The following is a 27,463-nucleotide window of genomic DNA, read 5'->3' as shown; positions in this document are numbered from 1 at the left end:
CTTCGTAAAAATGCTTCGTTAAATAAGATCGGACTGCCTGAATTAGGGACGGCGCAGAGCTGCCATTGCAGTGAACACGGTGAACGGAAACACTTGTTCAAAGTGAGAACAAGTATTGCAGATTTTCCGCCCGCGCAATCCGAGTCTGAATGAATCCTCCACCTGTATTACACTCAATTCTGAGGGTGACACTTCAGGAAGCGGGGAAGTGAAGTGATTGCAGACGGCGCTGAACAGGTTAACGTGAATATCACCGCCTTGACGATTGTCAGCAATGAAGGGAGATTTGAAAGTTTGAGGCAGCTCTCTTTGGAGAACAGAGGGCTGAAAGCTGGTCTGATTGAAGTTTTCCACGTCATGAGGGTTTTAGACAGAGGAAATAATGCAGTGAAAATGTTCCCAGGCCTGAAAGGATCGAGAATGATTTGACAGAGATTTAAAGTCATCAGGAAAATAAGTAAAAGTGACATTAGGAAGACCATTTTCGCACAGGGAGTGGGGTCAGTAAGTCGCTGTCTGACAGTGACCAAGAGGCAGATTCAATGGACACAAAAGGGAATTCGGTGGGCATGTTCAATGTGACAATGTGCAGATTTACAGGGAGAAGGCGACAGAATGAGACACTTATTTACATATTGTGTTGAGCCAGCAGAGCTAAGGTGGGCTGCATGGCCTCAGTCTGCGCTGTCACACATTTCGTGTTTCTGAGTGAAATCGGAGTTGGACCAACAGAACGTAGGAAATTTGACAACGGATATATTCTGCCCAACAGGATACTCCATCACAGCAATGAAGGTGTTTTGACATCATTCTCGAAAGTACATGACACAATGCAGATTCAAAACCGAGTATTCCTTTGAATCACGGAGTAATTTGTTTACAGTTATTCAGTTGAGGTGAGCGAAGTTGCGCATTGGGACCGATCCAGTTGATAGGTCGAAGCCGTTTTCTTCTGTGTGATAGTCCCACCAGCACTCCAATTTGCTGTGCTTCCAGTCAGTAGATGCAGATTACTATCCCGTACTGATACACGGGCCACGATGACCCAGCTGTGGTGACAAGCTTGTGAAGGGCTGAGTGAGAGGAAACGATTTGCTGTTAGTGGGAAACATTTATATCTGAACTCGCTGTCACTCTGCTATAACAGGACGAGCTGGGACCTCCTGATAGATTGAAACACAAAGCTGGTAATCTGTAGGTTACGTTGTAAAAATGTTGGTATAATGTTATTCACACCGCGCTGTCACCAACTGAACGAAGCGGCTGTGTTTAAATCGCGTGATGAACAGTTTGTGTTTTACTTCTCACATTGCGGGGAGCTGAGCATTTACCTCAGCAATGAGCATACCACTTCCCTGACATAATGTTCACAAATCAAACTGACAGCAAAGCTACACGTGCGATCGAAAGATTCGGCTTAACAGATAGCCGGTGTGAACTGACTCCTGTCTTAGTTTGAAATACAAGAAGCTGCTTTTAGTGACCCTGACGTGATTTGAACACGCAACCTCCTGATTTGGAATCAGACGCGCTTCCGTTGCGCCACAAGCTCCCGGATGACACGGGGTCTCTATTCATGCTTCAGGGAAGTGATCGCACTACAATGATTTTACGTTATGAGTCACAACGGAGATCAACAGTTCATGTCTGTTCTGTTTCTCCCCCTTCTCTTTCTGTCTCTCGAAACAATTTCCAACTCTCTCATTAAAAATCTGAAAGAATTGCGGATGCTGTATATCAGAGTTGCTGGTGACCCTTCCACAGAACTGATGGTGATTGGGAAAATGTCGGTTTATATGCAAGAGATATTGTGGGAGGAAGGCGGAGATCAGGACGGAGCCCAAAGCGAAGGAAGAACGGTTGGACAGAAAAAGGAGTTGATAACGATCTGCGTGGGAGGGTGAATAACTGTGAATAGAGACTGTTCGTGGCTAAGTAGTGTGGAATGACAGACTATGTGATAACAAGGCTTGGTGTGCGTGATGGGGACGAGGATACTATGGAGTTCAGGCCCTAGAATTATTGAATTCGATATTGGGACCGGAGGGATGTATGCTCCCCAAGTGAAATATTCGTTGCTCTTCGTTCTGCTGGTGCTGAGCTTCGCTGGGACAATACAGCAAACCTGAGACAGAGATGTTAGCCAGGGAACAGGGTGGGGTGTGGAATTGGCAAGCAACTGGAAGCTCAGGGTCTTTTTTGCGGGCAGAGCGTAGATATTCTGTGCAGCAGTCATCCAGTTTATGCTTCGTTTTCCCCATTGTAGATGAGACCACATTGTGAGCAGCAAATGCAGTAGACTCGGTTGTGGGTAGTGCGGGAAAAGTGCCGCTTCACCTGGAAGGTAAGTTTGGGCCCTTGGATAATGAGGAGGGAGCAGGTAAATGGGCTGTTGTCACACATTCGGTAGTTGCAGGGAAAGTGCCGTTGGACTATTGGGGTGGGAATGGGGTTACGGTTGATGGGAATGAAGGAAGAGTGGACCCAAGGTATAACTCCTGCCCATTTACTATCTGCCAAATAGAGGAATTTGTTAAGTGTGAACAAGGACATTTTCTAATTCAGAATGTGTATGTACATACTGGCGAGGGTGCAAAACCTAAGGGTCAGCAACCATAATTCTATTAACATTAGAATAGTGATTGAAAATAATATATCATATCTAAACGTTGAACTTCTAAATTGGAGGAAGAGTCAGGAATTAGGCAAGATCTTTCAAAAGCTGATTGGGGGCAGATGTTCGCAGGTTAAAGGACTGCTGGAAAATGGGAAGCCTTCAAATATGAGATAACAAGAGTCCAGACGCAGTATATTCCGGTTAGTCATGATTTGGAGATGCCGGTGTTGGACTGGGGTGTACAAAGTTAAAAATCACACAACACCAGGTTATAGTCCAACAGGTTTAATTGTAAGTACACTAGCTTTCGGAGCGACTCTCCTTCATCAGGCGATTGCCTCCTGATGAATCACCTGATGAAGGAGCGTCGATCCGAAAGTTAGTGCTTCCAATTAAACCTGTTGGACTATAACCTGGTGTTGCGTGATTTTTAACTATATTCCTGTTAGGGTGAAAGGAAAGGCTGGTAGGTTGGGGAATACTGGATGACTAGAAAAATTGACAGTTTGGTTAAGACAAACAAGAAAGCATATGTCAGGTATAGACAGAGAGATTGAGTGAATCCTTAGAGTATAAAGGCAGTACGAGCATACTTAAGAGAGAAATAATGAGGGCAAAAAGGGGAGATGAGATAGCTTTGGCAAATAGAGTTAAGGAGAATCCAAAGGGTTTTTATAAATACATTAAGGACAAAAGGATAACAAGGGAGAGAATAGGGCCCCTGGAGCTGCAGTAGATGGGGAGGGGATACTGAACGGATATTGTGCATCAGTGTTTACTGTGGAGAAGGGCATAGAAGATATAGAATGTGAGAAAGTAGATGTTGACATGTTGAAAAAATGTCCATATTACAAATGAGAAATTGCTGGATATCTTGAAATGCATAGAAGTAGATAAATCCCAATGACCTGATCAGGAGTACCCTAGAACTCTGTGGGAAACTAGGGAAGTGATTGCTGGGCCTCTCACTGAGATATTTGTATCAATAGTCACAGGTGAGGTGCCAGAAGGCTAGAGGGTGGCTAACGTGGTGCCACTATTTAAGGAAAGTGGTAAGGAAAAGCCAGGGAACCAGAGACCGGTGGGCCTGACATCCGTGATGGGCAAGTTTTTGGAGAGTATCCTGAGAGATAGGATTTACATGTATTTGGAAAGGCAAGAATTGATTAGGCATAGTCAGCATGACACAGTAAGTAAACGTGGGTCTCTATTCGTATCATTCTCTTGCCTTCTCCATGTCATTCTGCACATTTTTACTTTAAACATGACCACCGAATTCCCGTTTGTGTCTATTGAATCTGCCTCGTTGTCAGTGTCAGTTAGGGATTTACTGACCCCAACCACTCCCTGTACGAAAGCGTTCTCCCTAATGTCACTTTTGGTTCTTTACCTTTTGACTTTAAAACTCCGCCGAATCGTTGCCGATCCTTTCAGGCGTGGGAGCATTTTGACTACATTACTTTCTCTGTCTCGACTTCGCGTAACTTGGAAAGCTTCAATGGGGCCAGATTTCAAACTTCGGTTCTCCGAAGAGAGCTGTCCCAAATTTCCAATCCACCCTCATCGCTGACATCCCTCAAACACCGCAACACTCACGTCAACCTATTCAACGCTATCTCCAATCATTTCACTTCGCTGCTTTCTGTCCCATTGGTTCTCCAGGGAGCCCAACCTCGTTTAACGAAGGTGCTTTTTGAGAAAATGGAAGCGGCACTTCTGCACAAGTCATGAAACGCGGGCTCGTCCGGGATTTGAACCCGGGATTTCTCGCAAATCGGCGTCGACGAAGACCCAAGGCGAGAATCATACCCCTAGACCAACGAGCCAGACAGCAACAGTGTCTGCGCCCCATCCCCCGCTTTACCTCTTGAACCAGCTGAGTCTTGCTCAGAGTGAAGTATAGTTGACATTGAATAGACTGGGCCTGTTTTCTCTGCAACGTCGGAGGCTGAAGGGTGACTTTATGGAGGTTTACAAAATTATGAGGGGCATGGATAGGATAAATAGGCAAAGTCTTTTCCCTGGGGTCGGGGAGTCAAGAACTAGAGGGCATAGATTTAGGGTGAGAGGGGAAAGATAGAAAAGAGACCTAAGGGGCAACATTTTCACGCAGAGGGTGGTGCGTGCATGGAATGAGCTGCCAGAGAAAGTGGCGGAGGCTGGTACAATTGCAACATTTAAGAGGCGTTTGGATGGATATATGAATAGGAAGGGTTTGGAGGGATATGGGCCGGCTGCTGGCAGGTGGGACTAGATTGGGGTGGGATATCTGGTCGGCATGGACGGGTTGGACCGAAGGGTCTGTTTCCATGCTGTACATCTCTATGACTCTATGAACAGCTGCTTCTCATTCTGTCTCTCAGCTGCCGTTTGCCAGTCCCCAGGAACCGGGCCCTCCCTACTGGCAGAAAATTAAACCGTTTTCTTTCTAAACTTTTCTCTGACACCGGAGTGACCAGTGACAAGCATTGCCCTCCTCAACATAGGGTACAGAGAACAGGAGAAGACCCCGCAGACCTCCACGAGTGTGTCATCTCAACTGTGCACATTGGGCCAATATATCAATGTGAAATATTTACGTCGAAGTTTTTTGGGAAGCATATGAGAAGGCAAGGTGCAGCACCGTTTTCCACAGGTCCCTTCAGCCTTTCGTCTGACGAGACTGTTGTCAAAGATCTCCACTGCTGTCGTCTTATATGGTGTTGCGCAGACGTATGGAGGCTGTGTAAATATAAACTTTTTCTAACTTCCAACATTCTGTTGGTCGAACTGTGATTTCACTCTGAATAGACGCCATGCGGCCCACCTTCGCTCTGCTGGGTCGACACCATTTCACTTGCCTGTTTTCTGCTCCATTCGTTCTCCAGGCAGCCCAACCTCGTTTCACGACGGTGCTTTTTGAGAAAATAAATGGGGCATTTTGCACAAATCAAGTTCGGAGACTTGATTTTTTGGGAAGCGGATGAGAAGGCAAGGTGCAGAACAGAGCACCGTTATACGGGAAAGCTGCTAAAGACGACATTGAATGAATAGGGGAGAATGGTTTTTCTTTTGGGTTATGGTCCCAACACGCACGCGTTGTGCCATTCTCCTGCATTGCTCGGCAGTTTTTCCAGAGAAGTATTCAGCTTTTCATCTGGCGTGTGGCAGGCACGTTTGAGAATGACGTCAAAAGATCTTCACTGCTGTCGTGTCATATGCTGTTGTGCAGACATATCGTCGATGTGCAAAAATAAACTCTCTCTAAATTCCCACATTCTGTTTTTCGAACTGTGATTTCGCTCAGAATCACTAATTATCAAAACTCGCAATATTCAAACTTTAACAAAGTGCTCATAGAAATGATTAGTGAACACCTGGAAGAAATTCTTCCAAACTTACCTGGGGAATTTCGCTTTGAGGGGTCTTGAACTTTAAGTGGAAGGAAGGGAAGTTTGCCTCGAGGCTATTTAATGTGGAGATGTGTTCTCCATGTAAACTGGTCGTAGTTGACCATCCCAGTGCTTCCCGATGCAGGGCTGCCTGACCCCCAGGGAGGTTTACTTGTTGCAACTGGAGTGAATCCAGAGAGGGAACAGATTCTGCAAAGGTGCTCAAATACTTTCTATCTCTCTTTTAGGTATTTTCCTTGTGTATTCCCTCAGTTTGGCACGTATGCAGTTTGCACGCTGGAAAATGATTGCTTTTTTCCTCATGTTCACAATTAAAAGTGTCGTTTCTCATGGAACTGAGCCGCATTGAAAGGATTGGCATATTGATATATATGTGTACACGTATTTAGTTGAAGATTAGATTAGATTAGATTTGAATGAAGTTTTCCTGTAAACACATCTAAGCCTATCTGGCTGCATGAGGGATTTCAGGTTTCTGTGTGCTGGGTATTATGTGATCAGCAGGCATCTGGCAAACTACGGGAACTGCCACCTATGTTATGTTCGTTTAAGTGTCCCGCCAATGATCACTTATTTTGTGATTTTTTTTTGCAGGAAGACGTGCCGAAAGAAATCTGAAAACAAATGATACATCAACTTCTGACAGAGCCACTTGATTCATTGGGACTTGAATATCAGCAGCCATTCCAATCAAGAAGACATGGTTGCTTTTGTTTGCTTGAAAGATTTTGGACACTGGTGCGGCAGGAAGAATACTGAGACACCGAGTGAGGGAGATTCAGTGCGCTGACTGTGAAAAGTGCTTCACACCATTTACTCAGCTGGGGGAATCAAAGTCTCATCCCTCACGGTGGGGATAGACTATGTCCCCGTTCTGATTGTAATTTCAAACCCAGACCAACACAAGGAAAGCTCCCCCAATGGGGAAACTGTGGAAATGTGGGGGCTGAGGGAAACGATTCCCTTCCCCATCCGTGCTGGAAACCCACAGGCGTATTCACAGCGGGAAGAGGCCATTCACCTGCTCGGTGTGTAGGAAGGGCTTCAGTCGGATCAGCCATCTGGAGACGCACGAGTGAGTCCACAAGGGAGAGAAGCCATTCACGTGCCCCATGTACGGAAGGGAGTTCACTCAGTCAGCTGCACTGCTGACGCACCAGTGGGTCCACACCGGAGAGAGGCCGTTCACCTGCTGTCAGTGCCGGAAGAGCTTCACTTGCTCCTCCCACCTGGGGAGGCACCAGCGCGTTCACGTGCCATCGCAGGGGGCGGGAAGGAGCGATGGCCGAGCGCCGCTAACAACCCCGCTCTGGGGACTCTCAGGTTCGAATCCCGTCATGGCAGATGGCAGAATTGGGATTCGGTTAGTAATCTGAACTTCAGAATCTAAGGATGAAACCATTTTCAGAGGGCAAAAATCCACCTGATTCACTCATGTCCTTTTCAGTGATGGAAACTGCCGTTGCGGGAAAGGATTCACTCAGTCGTCCCAGCTGTATGCTTTACCCGGTTGTACGAAGGATCCAGTTACAAAGGGACAACTCAACTGACCAATAATAAAGAAAGTGTGGTGGGGGGAGTGGGGGTGAGTGTGTGCACCTTGAGCTTGAGGTGCTTTTTTTTATAAAGAAAAGCTACTTTTTGTACGCCTTGTGATGTGGAGATCTGAAGCTGTGACAAAGTTGGGTCACAGAAAAGGTTACCTGAACTTACCGTCAGGCTTAAACTCTCATTGAAAGCTGTGAGATCCAACAGCTTCTCATTTCTTTCAGCCACCAGCACCGAGTTTCCAATGTCGTGTCTCAGAAGGAGCAGTGAATGAGTAGCTAGTATTGTTCGAAATTGTAAATTTTTCAGGACTGCAGGTTTATTGTTTTATTGGCATTGCAAAGTTTACTGGCAACAGTGGGAGGTGTGGGCTGTATTCACTGGAAACAAAGTTTTAAAATGACACAAACACCAGGGTATAGTCCAACAGGTTTATTTGGAAGCACTAGGTTTTGGAGCGCTGTTCCGTCATCAGGTAGCTGTTGAGTAGGATGGTAAGACACAGAATATATAGTAAAAGATTATAGTGTCATGCAACATAAATGATATATTGAAGAAACCTGTTAAGTCTTTCATCTTCTAAAATGGGTTGCAGATTTCGGTTCATTAATCTGTAAATCCCAGAACTTCTTTTTAGTTACATTCTCCAGGTAACTTAATGTTTTATAAAGGGAGGTGACACCTCAGGTCAGACAATGCATGAGAGCTGTGAGGTTAGAGTCTTTCTGTATCCCAGTCTTGAGTCAGACTGGTTCTACTTCCAAATATATAATCCTGCAAATGCAATTCACCCCAAAGACTTCTATATGTGAGTGCATGCATGAGACAGAGCGTCTGTGTGTGTGCTTGTGCATGCTGGATAAAGTGTGCGTGTGATGGAGCATAATTGTGTGAGAAGGTGTGTGCATGGATGTGAGTGTGAGGGGTGTATCAATGTGTGTCTGAGAGAGAGCCTGCCTATCAGAGAGGGTCTGCACGACCGTGTGAATACTTGTGTGTGCGTGTGTGTGTGTGTGTGTGTGAGAGAGAGAGAGAGAGAGAGTTTGTGTGTGTATTGTGTAGCTGGGTCTCCTGTAGTGAGACATGAATCCAAAGTCTCAGCTGAGGTCATTCTCGTGTGTTCCAAACTTGTTATCAGCCTCTGCTCGGCCACTAGAAATGATTAAGCAGTTTCACAACACACACTGGAGAGGGCAAGGTGAAGGACTTTTGTTTGAAACGTTGATTCTCCTGCTCCTTGGATGCTGCCTGACCTGCTGTGCTTTTTCAACACCACACTCTCGACTCTGACCTCCAGCATCTGCAGTTCTCACTTTCTCCTCATGGGCGAGGTGGGACTTGCCTTTTATTCACTCATTCACTCTTTCAGCCTGTCCTTGGTTGTGGCCGAACTGTGATATATCAATGCAAGTTTCAGAAAGATTTCTGCAGCTTGTTTTTTTTAAAAAAGAACATTCTTCTAGACTTTAACAACGTTTCTGAATATATGATTTTAGCTATTCTCAATTTTAAATATCAGTCATTTCTCGCACACCCTGTTTCCAAGGTAGAATCATCACCACCCATTCTCTCTCTCTCCTTAAAATGGTTTGATACAGCGATCAAAGAGGGTTGATGCACCAGAAAGGACGGGGAGAGGCGCTGGTGGGGGTGGAGAAGGGAGAGAAATGGAGAGGGGGACAGAGGTTGGGAAGTAGAGAAGGACTGGGGTTCAGAGGGTTTTGGGGAGAGAATGGGGGTGCAGTGTGAGGAGAGAGAATGGGAAGGGGGCAGTGGGTGGGGAGAAAATGGACGGGGGGCAGAGTGTGTAGAGAGAGACAGCACAATCCTACCTTCCCCAGAACTGGTATCAGTGTCCCACGAACGAACCCACTCCTCCCACAGCAGACTTGGGGCAATCATTTCTCAATATACGCGTGGCTAAGGCAGTGGAATCACATCATCCCTACAGGCCATTCACACCGACCTTCCCAGCAGCATCCCATGCAGACCCACTCGATTATGCTACAGCTGTGCAATTCCACATAGCTATTTCCTGATGAAGGGTTTTGCCGGAAACGTCGATTCTCCTACTCCTCGCACGCTGCCTGACCTGCTGTGCTTTTTCAGCACACACTCTCGACCCGAATCTCCAGCATCTACAGTCGTCACTTTCGCCCTGTAGGGGGTGAATGTTCTATGCGGAGTCTTTTGAATCTCTTCAAATCTTTCCTCCTCACCCAAAACCTATACCCTCTAGTTTTGGAATACGTCTACCCTAGGGTAAAGGCAGGAACGTTGAGCAGCCAGACAAAATGCAAAAGGAATAAAACGTCGAGGCACAGGCGAAAAAAAACACATTTCGGTAAAAAAAAATGGTGTTGGCATTTTTCTCTCATATTCGCATTTGGACACTTGAAATTTGTCATGATCTGGAGGTGCCCGTGTTGGGCTGGGGTGTACAAAGTTAAAAATCACACAACACCAGGTTACAGTCCAATCGGCTTGTTTAGAAACACTTAGCTTTCGGAGCGTGGCTCCTTCATCAGGCGGTTGTGGAGTATAAGATCAGAAGATCATAAATTCTGTGTTACCATGTTATACTCCACAACCGCCTGATAAAGGAGCAGCGCTACAAAAACCCGTGCTTCCAAATAAGCCTGTTGGACTACAACCAGATGTTTTGTGATTTTTAACTCTAAAATTTGTCAGTAATACCAGCATCGTGACAGAGCATACTGAGCATGCTCCACGGTGTCAGTAAGCACTGCGCATGTCTGCCGGTGTCAGCACTGTATTGCGCATACTCCTGGGTGTCCGCAGAAAACGCGCACGAGCTCCTTTCCATGGACCAATGGAGAACCTTGGAGGATCCGAAGGAGTCTGGTCCTCCTACCAATCAGAGTCGGCCGTTGTCGAAATGCGGAAGTTGGACCGTGAGCTCTGAAGCCGCTGATGCTGCTCTTTTGTCACTGAATGAAGATTAAACCTCACCCCAGACTATAAATTCCTTCCTCTGTCTAAAATTTGTGAGTATAATAGTGTTTTTGTCACCACGTTTTCCATTTTCTTTTCATTCTGGGGTTCAATTATTGATTTGTAGCAACTGAAAGGAAAGAGTGAATCGAGGGAGGGGACAGACTCTGGAAAAGTTGATCCAGGTATGTGTCTCACTTTGCAAACGGAGTGCCACAATGTGAAGGTATAGCCTTTGATGTATGTAAAAAAATAGCAGAAAGGAGGTGCATTGTTTATGTAGTGATATGTTGAGATCTGGCGAAAGTGAGATGCTGGAGATCAGAGTTGAAAAGTGTGGCGCTGGCAAACCACAGCAGGTAAGGCAGCAACTGAGGACGAGAGTCGACGTTTCGGGCACGAGCTCTTCATCAGGAAAGATGTGTGGATGGACAAAGGGGCCTCAGCGTCTTTCGAAACCAGTTACTGCCAGTTGTCAGACAGGTGCAGCAAGCAATGAGCAAAGCAAGTGATATATTAGCAAGAGGAATTGAGTTCAGAAGTGTGGATGTCTTTCAGCAGTTAGGCCGGTCATAGAATGTATTTAAGGCTGAGTTATTTGACTTTGATGAACAAAGAAGTGGATGGTTTTGGGGGAAGACAAGAAAATGGTTTTAAGACCAATATAGAACAGTTACAGAGTCGTACAGCACAGAAACAGACCCTTCAGTCCAACTAGTCCATGCTGACTATATTCACAAACTAAACTAGTCCCACATGTCAATGTTTGGCCCATACCCTTCTGAAACTTATTCAAATTTATTTTAAATGTTGTTACTGTACCTGCATTCACTACTTCCTCTGGGCATTCATTTGACACACACTCCACGCTCTTAAACAAAAAATGTGCTCCTCATGTCTTCTTAAAAATTTTCTCCTCTCACCTTAAAAAGATTGCTCCCTATTCTTGAAACAACAGCTGATATTGACCTCATCTATGCCCCTCGTGATTTTATAAACCTCAATAAGGTCACCTCTCAACCTCCTAAGTTCCAGTGAAAAAGTTCCAGCCTATTCACCTAGATGTAAGTAGATCCATATTCAGTTATGATCTGTTCAATGCTTGTGCAAGCTCGAAAGACCAAATGGCCAACTCCTGGTCCCAATTCTCTCACTGTGGCCAGGACAGCAAGAGACCATAAGACATAGGAGCAGAAATTAGGCCATTCAGCCCATCAGATCTGTTCATACCATTCAATCGTGGCTGATAGGTTTCTCAACCCCATTCTCCCGCGCTCTCCCTGGAACTCTCCATCCCCATGATACTCAGGAACCTATCTACCTCAGTCTTAAATATCCTCAGTGACCTGGTCTCTACAACCTTCTGTAGAAATGAATTCCACAGATTCACCACTCTTTCACTGAAGAAGTATCTCCTTACCTGCGTTCTAAAACGCCTTCCCTTTACTCGAAGGCTGTGCCTCAGGTCCTAGTCTCTCCTACCAATGGAAACATCCTCTGAAAGTCTACTCTGTCCAGGCCATTCAGTATTCTGTATGTTTCCATTAGATCCCCCTCAGTGTGGGCCTATTAATCAGCATGAAACAGACCCTTCAGGATGAGGTACAGCAGGGATGAGGTTCAGCAATGAGAGAATGGAGGGAGAGTATGTGGGACAAAGATTTTCAGCTTTGAGGGAATAAGAGAGGAAAGAGAGTTTAGCATAAATTAGAATTGATCGGATGGGCCAAGGAGTGGCAGATGGGGTTTAATTCAGAGAAATGTGAGATGTTGCATTTTGGTTTAGCAATCCAGGCAGGACTGACACAGTTAAGGGGAGTGTCGCAGAACAAAGAGACCGTGGAGTCCAGGTTCATAGTTCCTTGAAGGTGGAGTCTTCATAGACAGTATAGTGAACAAGGTGTTTGGTATGCTTTCCTTTATTGGTCAGAGCATTCAGTATAGGAACTGGGAGATCATTTTCCGGCTGTACAGGACATTGGTTAGGCCACTTTTGGAATACTGCATTCAATTCTGGTCTCTCTGATGTAGGAAAGATGTTATGAAACTTTGAGAGGGGTCAGAAAATATTAAGAAGGCTGTTGCCAGATTTGGAGGGTTTGAGCTGCAGGAAGAGGCTGAATAGGCCAGGGAGATATTTTCTTTGGAGCATCAGAGGCTGAGTGGTAATCTTTAAAGACGTTTATAAGGGTCATGGATAGGGTGAATACCCAAGGTCTTTTCTCCATGGTCAGGGAGTCCAGAACTAAAGAGGCAGAAGTTTAAGGTGAGTAGGGAAAGGGACCTGAGGGGCAACATATTTTCAGACAGAGGGTGGAAGGTGTATGGAACGAACTGCCAGAGGAAGTGGTAAGGCTGGTACAATGACAACATTTAAAAGCCAGTGGATGGGTACTTGAATAGGAAGGATTTAGAGGGATGAGTCAAATGCTGGCAAATGGGACTAGATTAGTTTGTGATATATAGTTGGCACGGATGAGTTGGGCCAAAGGGTCTGTTTCTGTGGTGTATGACTTTAATCATCTTCAGTGAAAGCAGAAGTGTTGTTGTGAAGACTGGACTTTCAGAGCAGCTCTCAAAAATGTTTTGCCCTTACTCAGAGCTGAAGAAGTTACAATTAAGTCTTTCATTTGTGAGACACCAACTGAGTGAGTGAGTGAGTACATCTGGGATTTGGTGGAAAGTGGGAATTCATTGCACTGTGGGGATGAAACCCTACCCTATCCAGTCATTTCTGCTGTTAGATGAGACTAGGCCCCAAGATTAGGGGAAGTAGATTTAGGACAGAGATTATGAGGAACTGCTTTTCCTGGAGAGTAGTGAAACTATGGAAGTCTCTGCCCAAGGAAGCAGAGAAGGCAGCTTCGTTAAGTATATTCAAGACACAATTAGATGGGTTTCTGCATGATTGGGGAATTAAGGATGGTTGGGACACAGCAGGGAGGAGGAGCTGAGATGATGGATAGATCAGCTTAATGAATGGCAGAGCAGGCAGGACAGGCCAAATGGCTGACTCCTGCTTCTATTACTATGAACCTATAACCCTGCATTTCCCAAGGCTAACCCAAATAACCCGCACATCCCTGGACACTCTGGGCAATTTAGCCTGGCAAATCCAAATCAAGGCTGGTGAGCAATGTCGTGATGTGGAAATGAGCATCAGAGAATGATAGAAAGGGACAAGGAGAGTAAATATACCAGCAATCAAAACTGGATTCAGAAGATCACAAAAACTGAAACTAAAAACAGAATGTGAGCTGCATTGTAACAGAAGTGAATGAAATCACTGAACACATTGAAGAGAATAATTATGATCTGAGATTCCTTACAGGGACATGGCTTCAGAATGGCAAGGACTGGATCCTGAATATTGAAGGGGAAGTCAAATGGGAAGCTCAGTAAAGGTAGAGGGTTGGTGCTGCTCATCAAAGCACTGATCACAGGGTAGTCTGGTGTCAGCTTGGATTTCAGGTCCAGATTTCTCTGTCCTCTGTTGATCTCCCTGTTCCCACAGAGTAAGATGTTGGTCTGTTCTCAGCTCTGCTGGATTTCTGCTGAAGCTTTTATGCCCCCTTTTACACGTTCGGGAAAAATAAAATATTTAGTCAATCGAGACCCAATCCATCATCTCCCAGACTGTCAACCAGTCCACGTAAATGTGAAGTAGGGGTCTCCCAGGATTCTGATAGTGCTCTACCTGAGGAATTCTCTCTCCCTTACATCTAACTATTAATATCCAGCTATGATTTACAACCATACTTGCACCAACAGAAATAAAGCATCTGTTATCAAATAGACATATAGATATACAGCATGGAAACAGGGTTTCTCTATTACACACATAGAACCACACTCTCCATGGGGATGAATTTGTATTTGCAGCATTACATTTGCAGATACATTCTATTTTGCTCAAAAATTCTAAATTGGAGGAAGGACACATTTGACGGTATTAGGCAAGAACTTTGAAAAGCTGATTGTGCGCCAATGTTTGCAGGTAAAGGGACGGCTGGAAAATGGGAAGCCTTCAGAACTGTGATAACTAGAATCCAGAGAAAGTATATTATTGTTAGGGTGAAAGGAAATGCTGGTAGGTATAGGGAATGCTGGATGACTGGAGAAATTGAGGCTTTGGTTCAGAAAATGAAGGAAGCATATGTCAGGTACAGACAGGATAGATCGAGTGAAGCCTTACAGTATAAAGGCATTAGGAGTATACTTAAGAGAGAAATCAAGAGGGAAAAACAGGGGACATGAGATAGCTTTGGCAACTAGAGTTAAGGAGAATCCAAAGGGTTTTTACAAATACATTAAGGACAAAAGAAGAAGTAGGGAGAGAATAGGGTCCCTCAAAGATCAGCTAGGTGGCCTTTGTGTGGAACCGCTGGAGATGGGGGAGATACTAAACAGGTATTTTGCATCAGAGTTTACTGTGGAAAAGGACATGGAAGATATAGAATGTAGGGAAATAGATAGTGACATCTTTAAAAATGTCCATATTACAGAGGAGCAAGTGCTGGCTGCCTTGTAATGAATAGAAGTGGATAAATCCCCAGGACCTGATCAAGTGTACCCTAGAACTCTGTGGAAATCTAGAGAAGTGATTGCTGGGCCTCTTGCTGAGATATTTGTATCATTGATAGTCCCAGGTGAGGTGTCGGTAGACTGGAGGTTGATAAACGTTGTATCACTGTTAAAGAAAGGTGGTAAAGACAAGCCACGGAACTATAGACCAGTGAGCCAGACGTCGGTATCGTTGGAGGGAATCCAACTGAGGGACAAGATGTACCTATATTGGAAAGGCAAGGACTAATTAGGGATAGTCAACATGGCTTTACGTGTGGGAAATCATGTCTCACAAACGTGAATGAGTTTTTTTGAAGAACTAACGAAGGGAACTGATGAGGGCAGAGAATACATGTGATCTATATGGACTTCAGTAAGGTGTTCGACAAGGTTCCCCATGGGAGACTGGTGAGCAAGGTTAGATCTCATGGAATACAGGGAGAACTTGCCATTTGGATACAGAACTGGCTCAAAGATAGAAGGTGGTGGTGGAGGGTTGTTTTTCTGACAGGAGGCCTGTGACCAGTGGAGTGCCACAAGGATCTGTGCTGAGTCCACTACTTTTCATCTTTTATATAAATGATTTGGATGTGAGCACAAGAGGTATAGCTATAAGTTTGCTGATGACACTAAAATTGGAGGTGTAGTGGACAGCGAAGAAGGTTACCTCAGATTACAACGAGATCTTGATCAGATGGGCCAATGGGCTGAGAAGTGGCAGATGGAATTTAATTCAAATAAATGTGAGGTGCTGCATTTTGGGAAAGCAAATCTTAGCAGTACTTGTACACTTAATGGTAAGGTCCTAGAGAGTGTTGCTGAACAAAGAGGTCTTGGAGTGCAGTTTCATAGCTACTTGAAAGTGGAGTCGCAGGTAGTGAAGAAAAGGATAGTGATTGGATAGTGAAGAAGGCATTTGGTCTGCTTTCCTTTAATGGTCAGAGTATTGAGTACAGGAATTGGGAGGTCATGTTGTGGCTGCACAGGACATTGGTTAGGCCAATGTTGGAATATTACGTGCAATTCTGGTCTCCTTCCTATTGGAAAGATGTTGTGAAACCTGACAGGGTTCAGAAAATATTTACAAGGATGTTGGTAGGATTGGAAGATTTGAGCTATAGGGAGAGGTTGAATAGGCTAGGGCTGTTTTCCCTGGAGCGTCAGAGGCTAAGGGGTGATCTTACAGAGATTTATAAAATCATGAGGGGCTTGGATAGGATAAATGGACAAAGTCTTTCCCCTGGGGTGGGGGAGTCCAGAATTGAGGGCATTGGTTTAGGGTGAAAGGGACCTAACGAGGCAAATTCTTCACTCAGGGGGTGGTATGTGGTATAGAATGAACCGCCAGAGGAAGTGGTGGAGGCTAGTCTGGATGGGCATATGAATAGGAAGAGTTTGGAGGGATATGGGCAAGTTGCTGGCAGGTGGGACTTGATTGGGTTGGGATATCTGGTCGTCATGGATGAGTTGGACTGAAGGGTCTGTTTCCATGCTGTCCATCTATGACTTAATAACTCTAAATGCACAATGTGCTGCCAGTCAATGCAGGCAGCCAATACATGTAATATTTTGTAAATTCCACTTTGCAAATCGAAGCGGGCTGACTCAAGATTAGGATACAGACAGACTCTGACCTCACTCCTTTCATGCATTATCTGAGCTGAGATGTCACCTTTTCTTATAAAACCTGAAGTTATCTCGAGAAGGAACCTGACAGGAAGTTCTGGGACTTGCATATTATTGATACATGCAACCCTTTCTAAAAGATGAAAGACTTAACAATCCAGGTTTGTTCAGTATATAATTTCAGTGGCAGGACACTGTAATGTTTTTCCATAAATTCTGTGTCTTATGATCTTGTACTCCACAACCAACTGAATAAGATGCAGCACTCCGAAAGCCGGTGCTTCGAAATAAACTTGTTGGATTATAACCTGGTATTGTGTTATATGTAACTTTGTCCAGGTTGGGGTGGATTCGCCATGTTAAATGACCCATAGTGTTCTGTTTTGGACGGGTTCAGGTGGATTGGCAGTGTTCTGTTCCCCATATCATCGAGGGATGTGCAGGTTAGAGTGGATTGGCTGTGCTAACTTAACCTACACACCCCTGGGCACTATGGGTAAGATGGATTCACTGTGGTAAATTCACTCTGTCATTAAGAGAGTGGTGCGTGTAAGGACTGAGCTGCCAGAGGAAATGGTGGATGCTTGTACAATTATGACATTTGAAAGGCATCTGGATGGAAATATAAAATGGAAGGGTTTTAGAGGGATGTGGGCCAAATGCTGGCAAATGGGTCTAGATTAATTTAGAATATTTGGTTGGCATCGACGAGTTGGACTGTTTCCATGCTGTATATCTCTGACTCTGGCTTGCCACATCTGTATGTTCAGTTTCTTCCTGGTGTCGGTGTTAATGCCTTTGATGTCTCATTTTGCTCTCTCCTTTCCAGGGATGTTAACCACTTCATGTCTGGTTGTTCCTCAAGAACTTGCATTGCAGGTTCACCCTGAACTGACACTATTTTTTGAGCTTCCCAAAATCAGACCTGCTCACTCTCAGCAGTGGAGTTATCCAAAATTCAGAAAGATGTCAGTCTTGAAGTTTTTGCTGTTCTGCCCCTGTAAGATACTGAATCAACACCTTGAGGAAAATTCGTTAGAGCGGTGTGAGAACAGAGGGGCAGAGAGAGTGGGATGGTGCTTTCAATTTTCAGTGTGGAATAACAAAAGAAAAGAATGTTCTGCAGAAAGTAGAATTGCTTGTTCTGAATTTGTACCTTGCACTGACAGTCATGACTTTTGTAATCTCTTTTTACAAAGCATTTGATGATCTGAAGACGGAAGTTTCAAAATCAACAGATGAAGGGCTGATGCCCGAAACATCAACTTTCCTGCTCCTCGGATGCTGCCGGACCTGCTGTACTTTTCCAGCGCCGCACTGTTCAACTCTGATTCTCCAGCTTCTGCTGTCCTCACTTCGACGTCAATGTCCGACAGTCACTCAATCCATCAGGACTGCAACAATTTTTGACTGTGATTCTGTCAGAAGGAGCAAAGCCTTTTGGTTCCTGTTGGAGCACGTTCTCAGCATCAATGGGACTGGATGAGAGACCCTACTGTTGCAGCGCACTGATTGTGGAACCTGAAGCAGTTATACGGCCTGGAAAGAGGAATTCACGGCAGAGAGGGGCTGTATATGCGTTTGTCTGCAGCTAAAGCTTTGGCGATGGAGAAACCTAATGGATCCTACCCCGTGCAGAAACCGTGGAAGTGTGGTGACTGCGGAAAAGGCTTCCGTGTCCCTTCTATCCTGGAGACTCATCAGCGCAGTCATACTGGGGAGAGGCCATTCACCTGCCCCGAGTGCGGAAAGGGCTTCAGCTATGCCTCCGACCTGGTGAGGCACCAGCAGGTCCACACCAGGGAGAGGCCCTTTAGCTGCCCCGAGTGTGGGAAGGGCATTAACCAGGCCTCCACCCTGCTGGCCCACAGGCAGGGGCACACCGGAGAGAGGCCGTTCTTCTGCACTGAGTGTGGGAAGGCCTTCAGCAATTCCTCCATCCTGCTGGCCCACCGGCAGGTGCACACTGGGGAGAGGCAGTTCACCTGCTTTCAGTGTGAGAAGGGCTTTACCCGCGCTTCCCATCTGCGGAGGCACCAGCGAGTTCATGTGCCATCGCAGGGGGATTAAAGGAGGGATAGCCAACTGCCTGATTGACTGGACCATCAATCCAGTTCCGGGGACTGCCAGGTTTGAATCCCGCCGTGACAGATGGTGGAATTGGATTTCGGTCAGAAATCTGGAGTTCAGAACCTAATGAAGAAATGATTGTTTGGGGGACATCACCCATCTGATTCACTCACATCCCTTTTTAGGGAAAGACACTGCTGTTGTGGGGAAGGATTCACTCAGTTGTCCCAGCCGCATCCTTTACCCGGTCTGGCCTACATGTAACTCCAGACCCACAACAGCATGGTTGACTCTTCATTGCCCACCACTGCCACCGGTCATTGAGTGGGGAAAGACTTACTTGTTTACAGGGTATGGGTTGAAATTGCTGAGTGAGACAATACTTCCTATAGTTAAGGCTGTACCAAGGATCCAATTACAAACTGACAAGTCGGTGGTGACCATAGTAATGAAGGTGAGGTGGGGGTGCACGCTTTGACCTTGAGCTATTTAAAAAGCAGCTACTTTTTCTACACCTTTATGCTGGGGAGGGATCTGCAGCTGTAACAACATTGGGACACAATAAAGGTTACCTGAACGTATCGCCGGGCTCAGACTCTCATTGAAGGCTTTGAGCTCCAAGAGGTTTTTGTTTTAAAGCTGCTCATTTCATTTCAGCCTCCTGCACTAAGTTTCCAATGCCATGTATCAGATGGAGCAGTGAATGAGTAGCTAGTATCGTTAGAAATTGTCAGATTTTCAGAAGTGCAGGTACTGCACCGTTTCATCAGCATTGTATAGTTTACTGGCAGCAGCAGGAGATGTGGGCTGCGTTCACTGGAAACGGTGTGGAGGTGCTGGTGTTGGACTGGGGTAGATAAAGTTAAAAATCACACAACACCAGGTTATAATCCAACAGGTTTGTTTGGAAGCACTAGCTTTCAGAGTGCTGTTCCTTCATCGGGGAGCTGTTGGTCGGGGAATAACACACCGATTGTATAGCAAAAGATCACAGTGTCATGCGACTGATAGGATATATTGAACAAACCTAGATTGTTGTTATGTCCTTCATCTTTTAGAATGGGTTGCAGGTTTTGGTTCATTAATATGTAAATCCCAGAACATCTTTAAAGTCACGTTCTTGAGATGACTTAATGTTTTATTAAAAAAAGTGACATCTCAGCTCAGACAATACATTAAAGATGTGAGGTTCGAGTCTGTCGGTATTCCAATCTTGAATCAGACTGGTTCTGTTTCAAAGTAGGAATTTATAAAATATTGCATGGATTGACTGCCTGCAGATTGTGTGCTTGTTGAGCAAAATTGAAAGTATCTTCAAAGATAATTCTGCCAATACAAATTCACACCATAGAGTTTTGTGTGTGAGTTTGTGTTTGAGTGCATGTGTTAGAGTGAAGTGTGAGTGTGATGGAGTTTAAGACTGTGAGTGCGTTGTGAGGTGTATGTGTGTGTGTTTTTGAGAGAGGTATGAATAAAAGTGAGAGGTTGCATTTTGCTAAACAAGGAAGGGCTAGACATAGTGAGTTTTGAGAAGATTTGGAGCTCAGGTTGAGGTTTTGGATGTAGGTTTGCTTGCTGAGCTGCAAGGTTCATTTCCAGACGTTTCGTTACCTACTGGGTAACGTCTTCAGTGGGCTTCAGGCCAAGAATGCAGGAATTTTCAGCATTGCTATGTACAGATAATGGTAGGTCCCTGGGTCGTGTTGTAGAACAGAGACACTCTGGCGGTGGGGGGGAGGGATTTAGGGGGTTCAGGTATATAGTTCTTTGAAAGTTGCATCACTGGTAGACAGGTGGTAAAGAAGGCATTTCGCACCATTCCCTTCACTGTTCACCCCATTGAATACAGAATTGGGACATCACGTTGAGGTTCTACAGGATGTTGGTGAGGCCACTTTCTGGGTACTGAGTACAGTTTTGGTGGCTCTGTGATAGGAAGAATACTATTAGAGAGGGTTCCGTAAAGATTTACCAGGATGTTGCCAGGACTGGAGGGATTGAGTTATAAGGAAAGGTTGGGACTGTCTTCATTGGAGTGTAAGGGGTTGAGGGGTGACCTTACTAAGATTTATAAAATCATTAGGAGTGGAGGTAAAGTCAATAGCAAAGAGCTCTTCCTCAAAACCATAAGACACAGGAGTGGAAGTCAGGTCATAAGTCCACTCCGCCATTTGATCATGGCTGACGGGCATTTCAACTCCACTTATCATACTCTCCCCATAGAGATACCAAGAATTTATCAATCTCTGCCTTGAAGACATTTAATGTCCCAGTCTCCACTGCGCTCCATGGCAATGAATTCCACAGACCCACCACTCTCTGGCTGAAGAAATGTCTCCTCATTTCCATTCTAAATTGACCCCCGCTAATTATCAGGCTGTGCCCATGGGTCCGAGTCTCCCTGCCTAATGGAAAAAAACTTCCCAGCATCCACGCTTTTTAAGCCATGCACTATCTTGTAAGTTTCTATTAGATCTCCCCTCAACTTTCTAAACTCTAATGAATATAATTCAAGGATCCTCAGCTGTTCATCGTCTGTTAGGCCTATGATACCAGCGATCATCGTGTGAATCTCTACTGGACACGCTCCAGTGCCACTATGTCCTTACTGAGGTGTAGGGCCCAAACTTGGACACAGTATTCTAAATGGAGCCTAACCAGAGCTTTATAAAGTCTAAGTAGTACATCGCTGCTTTTACAATCCAACTCTCTTGAGATAAATGACAACATTATATTTGCTTTCTTAAGCATGGACTCAACCCGCAAGTCAACCTTTAGAGAATCCTGGACTAGCAGTCCCAGATCCCTTTGTACTTTGGCTTTATGAATGTTCTCACTGTTTAGAAAGTAGTCCATACTGTATTCATTTTTCTGAAGTGCAAGACTTCACATTTGCTTACATTAAATTTCATCAGCCATTTCCTGCACCACACTCCTAAACTGTCCAAATCTTTCTGCAGCCTCCCCACCTCCTCAGAACTACCTGCCTGTCTGCCTAACTTTGTATCATCAGCAAACTTCGTGGGAATGCCCCCAGTCCCTTTTTCCAGATCATTAATGTATAAAGTGAACAGCTGCAGCCTCAACACTGAGCCCTGTGGGACACCACTTGTCACCAGCTGCCATTCCGAAAAAGAATCTTTTATCCCAACTCTCTGCCTTCTCTCAGGCAGCCTATCCTCAATCCATGCCAGTAGCTCAACTCCAATACCATGGACCCTCACTTAACTCAGCAGCCCCCTATGAGGCACCTTATCAAAGGCCTTTTGGAAATCTAGGTAGATAACAGCCTCTGGCTTTCCCCAAGTATAACCTATTTGTTAACTCTTCAAGTTTGTCAGGCACGACCTCCCCTTACTAAATCCATGCTGACTTATTTTAATCCAACCATGCACTTCCAAGAATTTAGAAATCTCATCCTTAACGATAGATTTTAGAATTTTATCTACAATTGAGGTGAGGCTAATCGGCATATAATTTTCCAGCTTTTGTCTTGATCCTTTCTTGAACAAAGGACCTACAACAGTGATTTTCCAATCATCTGGGACTTTACCTGACTCCAGTGATTTTTGAAAGATTACAACCAACGTCTCCGCTAATTCTTCAACCACCTCCCTCAGAACGCGAGGCTGTAACCATCAAGGCCAGGAGATTTCTCAATTTTTAGACCTATTAACTTTTCTAGCACTTTCTTTTTTGTAATGGCTAGCATACTCAACTCTGCACCTTAACTCTCCTTGTTAGGATATTACTCATGTCTTCCACTGTGAAAACTGACACAAAGTATTTATTAAGTTCTTCAGCTATTTTCTTATCTCCCATCACTAACCTTCCTGCATCAATTTAGAGCAGCCCAATTTCTACTTTTGCCTCTTGTTTGTTTCTTATGTATTGCAAAAAACTTTTACCATCATTTCTAACATTACTGGTCCGCTTCCCTTCATATTTGATCCTCTCCTTCCTTATTTCTCTCTTTGTTATCTTCTGTTTGTTTTTGTAGTCTTCCCGAGTTTCTGATTTCCCAATGGTCTTGGCCACTTTATAGGCTCTCTTTTTCGTTGATACATTTCCTGACTTCCTTTGTCAGCCATGGCAGTCTTCTTTCCCCCCACCCTGCCCGATAATCTTTATTTTTTGATGGATGAACTGCTGTACTGTGTCCTCAACTACACCCAGAAATTCCTGCCATTGTTGCTTTACTGTCTTCCCCACTAGGCTCTGCTTCCAGTCAATTTTTGACAGTTCCTCTCTTATTGCCCTTTATTTAACTGTAACACCATTACATCTAATTTTGCCTTGTCTCTTTCAAACTGCACACTGATCTCTACCATATTACAATCGCTGCCTCCTAAGTGTTCATTTGCTTTAAGATTTTTAATAAAGTCTGGCTCATTACATAGCACTAAGAATTGAAATATGCTCAGTTAGGCCACAGTTGAGGACAGTGTGTAAGGAGCGAATGGCCTATTCCTAGCCTTTTGAAATTGGTTCTGGCTCTGTGGAAATAGAACCATTGAGTTGTAGAGCACAAAAAACAATCTTTCAGTATGTGCCGACCAGATAGCCTAAATTAATCTCTTCCCATTTGCCAGCACTTTGTCCATATCCCTCTAAAACTTCCTATTCATGTACCTATTCAGATGCCTTTTAAATGTTGTATTTGTACCAGCCTCCACCATTTTTCCTGGCACACCAACCTATATGTGAAAAAGTTGCCCCTTGGGGTCGTTTTAAATCTTTCTCCTCTCACTCAAAAACTAATGCCCTCTTGTACTGGACTCCCCCGCCCCAGGGAACACCTTATCTTTTTCTCATATCCATACCTGTCAAGTTCTTATAAACCTCCATAAGGTCACCCCTCAGCCTCCAATGCTCCAGGGAAAATAGCCCCAGCCAATTCAGCCTCTCCCTGTAGCTCAAACCCTCCAACCCCAGCAACATTCTTATAAATAATTTCTGAACTCTTTTAAGTTTCACAACATCCTTCTTGTTTGGTGAGTAATAGGCTGTGAACAATCTATTTTGTTCAGGTTGTAAGAGGGGGCTTTTTCTTGAGGCGAATTAACTTCCACACTTTTTTTAAAATCCTTGGGTTCCTTTTAAATCTTTCCCCTCTCACCCTAAACCTGTGCCCTCTAGTTTGGGATTCCCCCTCCCCTGCGGAAGAGACAGGCAAAAGGAATGAGATGTGCAGTCACAGGGGAAAAAAATTGTGACTCCCGCCTTTTTCATCCCAATTTGGCAATTGGACACAAACTCTGTCAGTAACAACCGGCGCCGGTTGCCATTGGTCAGGTGGAGTAAGGTGCGCTCAGATTGGGCGGAGCGTGGATGACGCGCGTCACAGAAGGAGGAGACAGAAAGAAGAAGAAAAACAAAGATGGCGGTGCGAGGCTGCGGTTTTCTCATCGACTCAGCGGGCGGTTTCTGACGGAGGGAGGGGGGGGCAGACAGGCATCGTTTACCTCAGAAAATACCTTTAAAATACATTTCAAATTAAAGCCGGAACTTTTCAAACAAAAGTTGTGAAGAAAAGGAGACAGTCCCCGGTGGGGTTTATTGTTTATTTGTGTATAATTCCCGGGGCCCGGGAAGGGGGAGGTGACGGTTACCGGGTGAACGAGAAAACAAATTAAAAATGTCGGCGGTGGAGGAGAGAGAGCCGGCGCCCGCGGCTTCTTCGGCGGCGGGAGGTGGAGGAGCGGCGGCGGGGGGTAAAGTCCGGCGGAGCACAAGCTGGAGGAGAGGCTGCACTCGGTGCTGTGCTGGACCGTGAGCCTGGAGCTACCCGCGGCTTCACTCTACCAGGTACCGGGCTGGGCTGAGGGGGAACCCGGGGGATAAGGCGGATCGCCATTAGCCTGGAGCCACAATCACTCCCATTCCTAAAACAAACATAATTTCTATTAGAATCACCATCTAATCCTCCATACACCTTCTATAATCCATGTAGGAGAGCAGGCTGTACCATCTGACTGAACTGTTCCGATATTCAATTGTGTATAATGTATAGATATCTTTTTTTATAAAATATACAATGTTATTTAACACATTAGATATGAAATACTGTCATCATGGGATTTGCAGCACTTCACAGCGCTGTAGAAGGTCACAGACAATATTGTGTACGAGAGCCTGTGTAAACCTCTATGGTTATGTTTTATAAATGTGATTTGAGGTAATTGCACGTAAAATGGGTCGGATTGTGTGTGTGTGTGTATGTAGGTATGTTATTTAGATCCTGGGGTTTTGTCTTGCCCAGTGATGTGATGGAGGGAGGGGAGTGGGGGTACTAATTAATCATTCTACCAAATCCAGCATTTTGTTGAAGAGTTTCATTTCTTTGCGATTGTCATCTTCCAAAGAATCAACCTACCCAATATTTAAATGGACATGTGCACATGTATAGTTGTGTATGAATGCTGGAAATCTCTTTTTGTAAAAAAAAAATCTTTACTTTATTTCCTGTTCTCCATGCATGGCGAATTGGACGTGTTTGATTTCTTTTTCTTGCAAGTGTTGTGAAAAGTAGTCTGATCATGTAAAAGTCGACCCTAGTTCTTCATAGACAACAGACCCATGTTTGTGAGACTGTGTGATGACCGTCATGTTCCACTCCAGCTCTGCAGTCTGTCGGTTGTTCGGCTCTGTTCCTGTCTTCCAGTCCGTTGTCAGTATGCTCCACTCAGTTTTCAGAATTACCATAATTTTTTTTGCTTTATTCATCAGTTGAGCTTCTGCTTATGATACGGTATGAATCTTGACAGGCATGAATTTCAGCCCCTCAAGTAGTATCCAAGTAACAGTCGACCCCCTAAATTTAACCTTAAAAAGTAGTCAAAAATTTGACTATTACTTGAGTATATACGATATAAATGAATTAATGTTCATTGCTTCTTCGCTTTACGCTATTTTGCCTTATGAAAGGTTTCATAGGAACGCTCCACTTTTGGATCGTGGGGAAAACCTGTATCAGTACAACACAGTCACAAGCCATTCTTATTTGGTTTAGGCACCCCTGTCAAGCCTGTGCCAATTCTTAATTCTCACTTGGACCTGCTATTTATTGCCCATGTGCAGTTTCTATCCTTCTGTTCATCTCGCGTTCATGTGTCTATCAAGATACACATTCCTGAAGAAGGGCTAATGCCCAAAACGTCGATTCTCCTGTTCCCTAGATGCTGCCTGACCTGCTGCGCTTTTCCAGCAACACATTTCCATATCAAGATACACCTTAAACGTTGCTAAGATGCCTCCTTCCACCACCCATCACCCCTCTGTGTGAAAAACCTTCCCCTCCACTTCTCCTGCAGACTGCCCTCCTCTTGCCTTGAACCTGTGCCCTTTTGTTGTTGTTCTTTTCACTCTGGGGAATAAAAAAACCTCTGAGTAACATAGAATCCCTAGTGTGGAAAAGACCATTTGGCGCAACATGTGCACACTGACCCTCTGAAGAGTAACTGACACAGACTTATTCACCTACTCCTATTACGCAACATTAGCCCTTGACTAAAGCACCCTCTCCCGGAGCATCCACGTCCTTCTGATAGTGTGGTGACCAGAACTGCATACAATATTCCGAATGTGGTTGAAATAAATAGCTGTAATGTAACTTGCCAACTCTCACACCCAGGAAAGGCAAGCGTCCTATGTGCCTTCTTGACCACCATACCCACCTCTGTTTCGACTTCCAGATCCCTCTGCATGCCAGTGCTCCTAAGAGTTCTGTCATTTATTGTACAGTTCTTGTATTTCTTTCTCCCTTGTGGCTGTATCCAGCTTCCCCTTAATTCTACTCCCTCTTCATCTCTTTGCCCACTCATCACCCCTCCACACATCAGCATATCATAAGACCATAGGAGCTGAAATTAGGCCATTCATCCCATTGAGTCAACTCCACCATTCAATCGTGGCTGTTAACTTTCTCAAGCCCATTCATCCCGGAACCCTTGATCCCCTTGACACTCAAGAACATTTCTGTCTCCATCTTAAATCTGCTCAATGTCCTGGCCTCCACAGCCTTCTGTGGCTGTGAATTCCATAGATACACCACTCTCTGGCTGAAGAAGGCTTTCCTTATCTCCCAACTAAAGGGTCTTCCTTTTCTTCTTAAGGCTGTACTCTCGGGTCCTACTTTGTCCTAACAATGGAAACATCTTCCCAACATCCACTCTGTCCAGGCCGTTCAATATCCTGTAGGTTTCAATTGTAACCCCCCTCATCCTTCTAAACTCCATATAGTCCCAGAGTCCTCAAAAGTTCCTCATATGTTAAACGTTTCATTCCTGGGACCATTCTCGTGAACCTCCTCTGAACACCCTCCTGGGCCAATACATCCTTGCTAATAGGAGGCTCAAAACTGCTCACAATGCTGCAAATGTGGCCTGACCAGAGCCTTATAGAGTCTCAGAAGTACATCCCTGCTTTTGTATTCAAGTCTTGTCAAAATAAATGCCATTATTGCATTTGCCTTCCTAACTACTGACTCAACCTGCAAGTTTGAGAAAATCCTGGACTTGAACTCCCAAGTCTCTTTGCACTTCGGATTTCTGTATTTTCTTCCCATAATCCTTCTGTTCCAACAGTGACTGTCTGGTGTCAGGGCAGCACTAGTGATTTCCTGACATGTGGATTGTATTTGGGGATACCAAGGAATGTCAGGAACTGCGAGTATCTCAGGAGCAGTCGT

At 44.8% G+C, this 27,463-nt stretch overlaps 2 protein-coding genes and 2 non-coding genes across 5 annotated transcripts in view; 1 reads left to right on the top strand and 3 right to left on the bottom strand.

Moving 5' to 3' along the window:
* The window catches only part of LOC148144194 (uncharacterized), a 264,591-nt gene that overhangs the window by 141,802 nt on the left and 95,326 nt on the right, over positions 1–27,463 (bottom strand). The window lies entirely within an intron of this gene.
* The window catches only part of LOC148144196 (uncharacterized), a 190,486-nt gene that overhangs the window by 91,530 nt on the left and 71,493 nt on the right, over positions 1–27,463 (top strand). Inside the window, exon 1 of one of the 2 annotated variants that reach the window (XM_087974608.1) lies at positions 24,526–24,582. The exons of the other annotated variant lie outside the window; for it this stretch is intronic. The gene's annotated coding sequence lies outside the window, so the exon portion shown is untranslated. Of the gene's footprint in view, positions 1–24,525; positions 24,583–27,463 lie in introns of those variants that run through there. 2 annotated transcript variants of the gene reach the window in all.
* trnaw-cca (transfer RNA tryptophan (anticodon CCA)) lies at positions 1,481–1,552 on the bottom strand. Its single transcript has one exon. It is a non-coding gene; the product is annotated as a tRNA-Trp (tRNA).
* On the bottom strand, positions 4,354–4,443 carry trnap-ugg (transfer RNA proline (anticodon UGG)). Its single transcript is given in 2 exon segments — positions 4,354–4,389; positions 4,408–4,443. It is a non-coding gene; the product is annotated as a tRNA-Pro (tRNA).

This window comes from Chiloscyllium plagiosum, unplaced genomic scaffold (genome assembly GCF_037043375.1).
Source record: "Chiloscyllium plagiosum isolate Xiang-an unplaced genomic scaffold, Cpla_swu_hap1 HiC_scaffold_27, whole genome shotgun sequence".
NCBI lineage: Eukaryota > Metazoa > Chordata > Chondrichthyes > Orectolobiformes > Hemiscylliidae > Chiloscyllium > Chiloscyllium plagiosum.
This window is presented reverse-complemented; position numbering and strand designations above follow the sequence as displayed.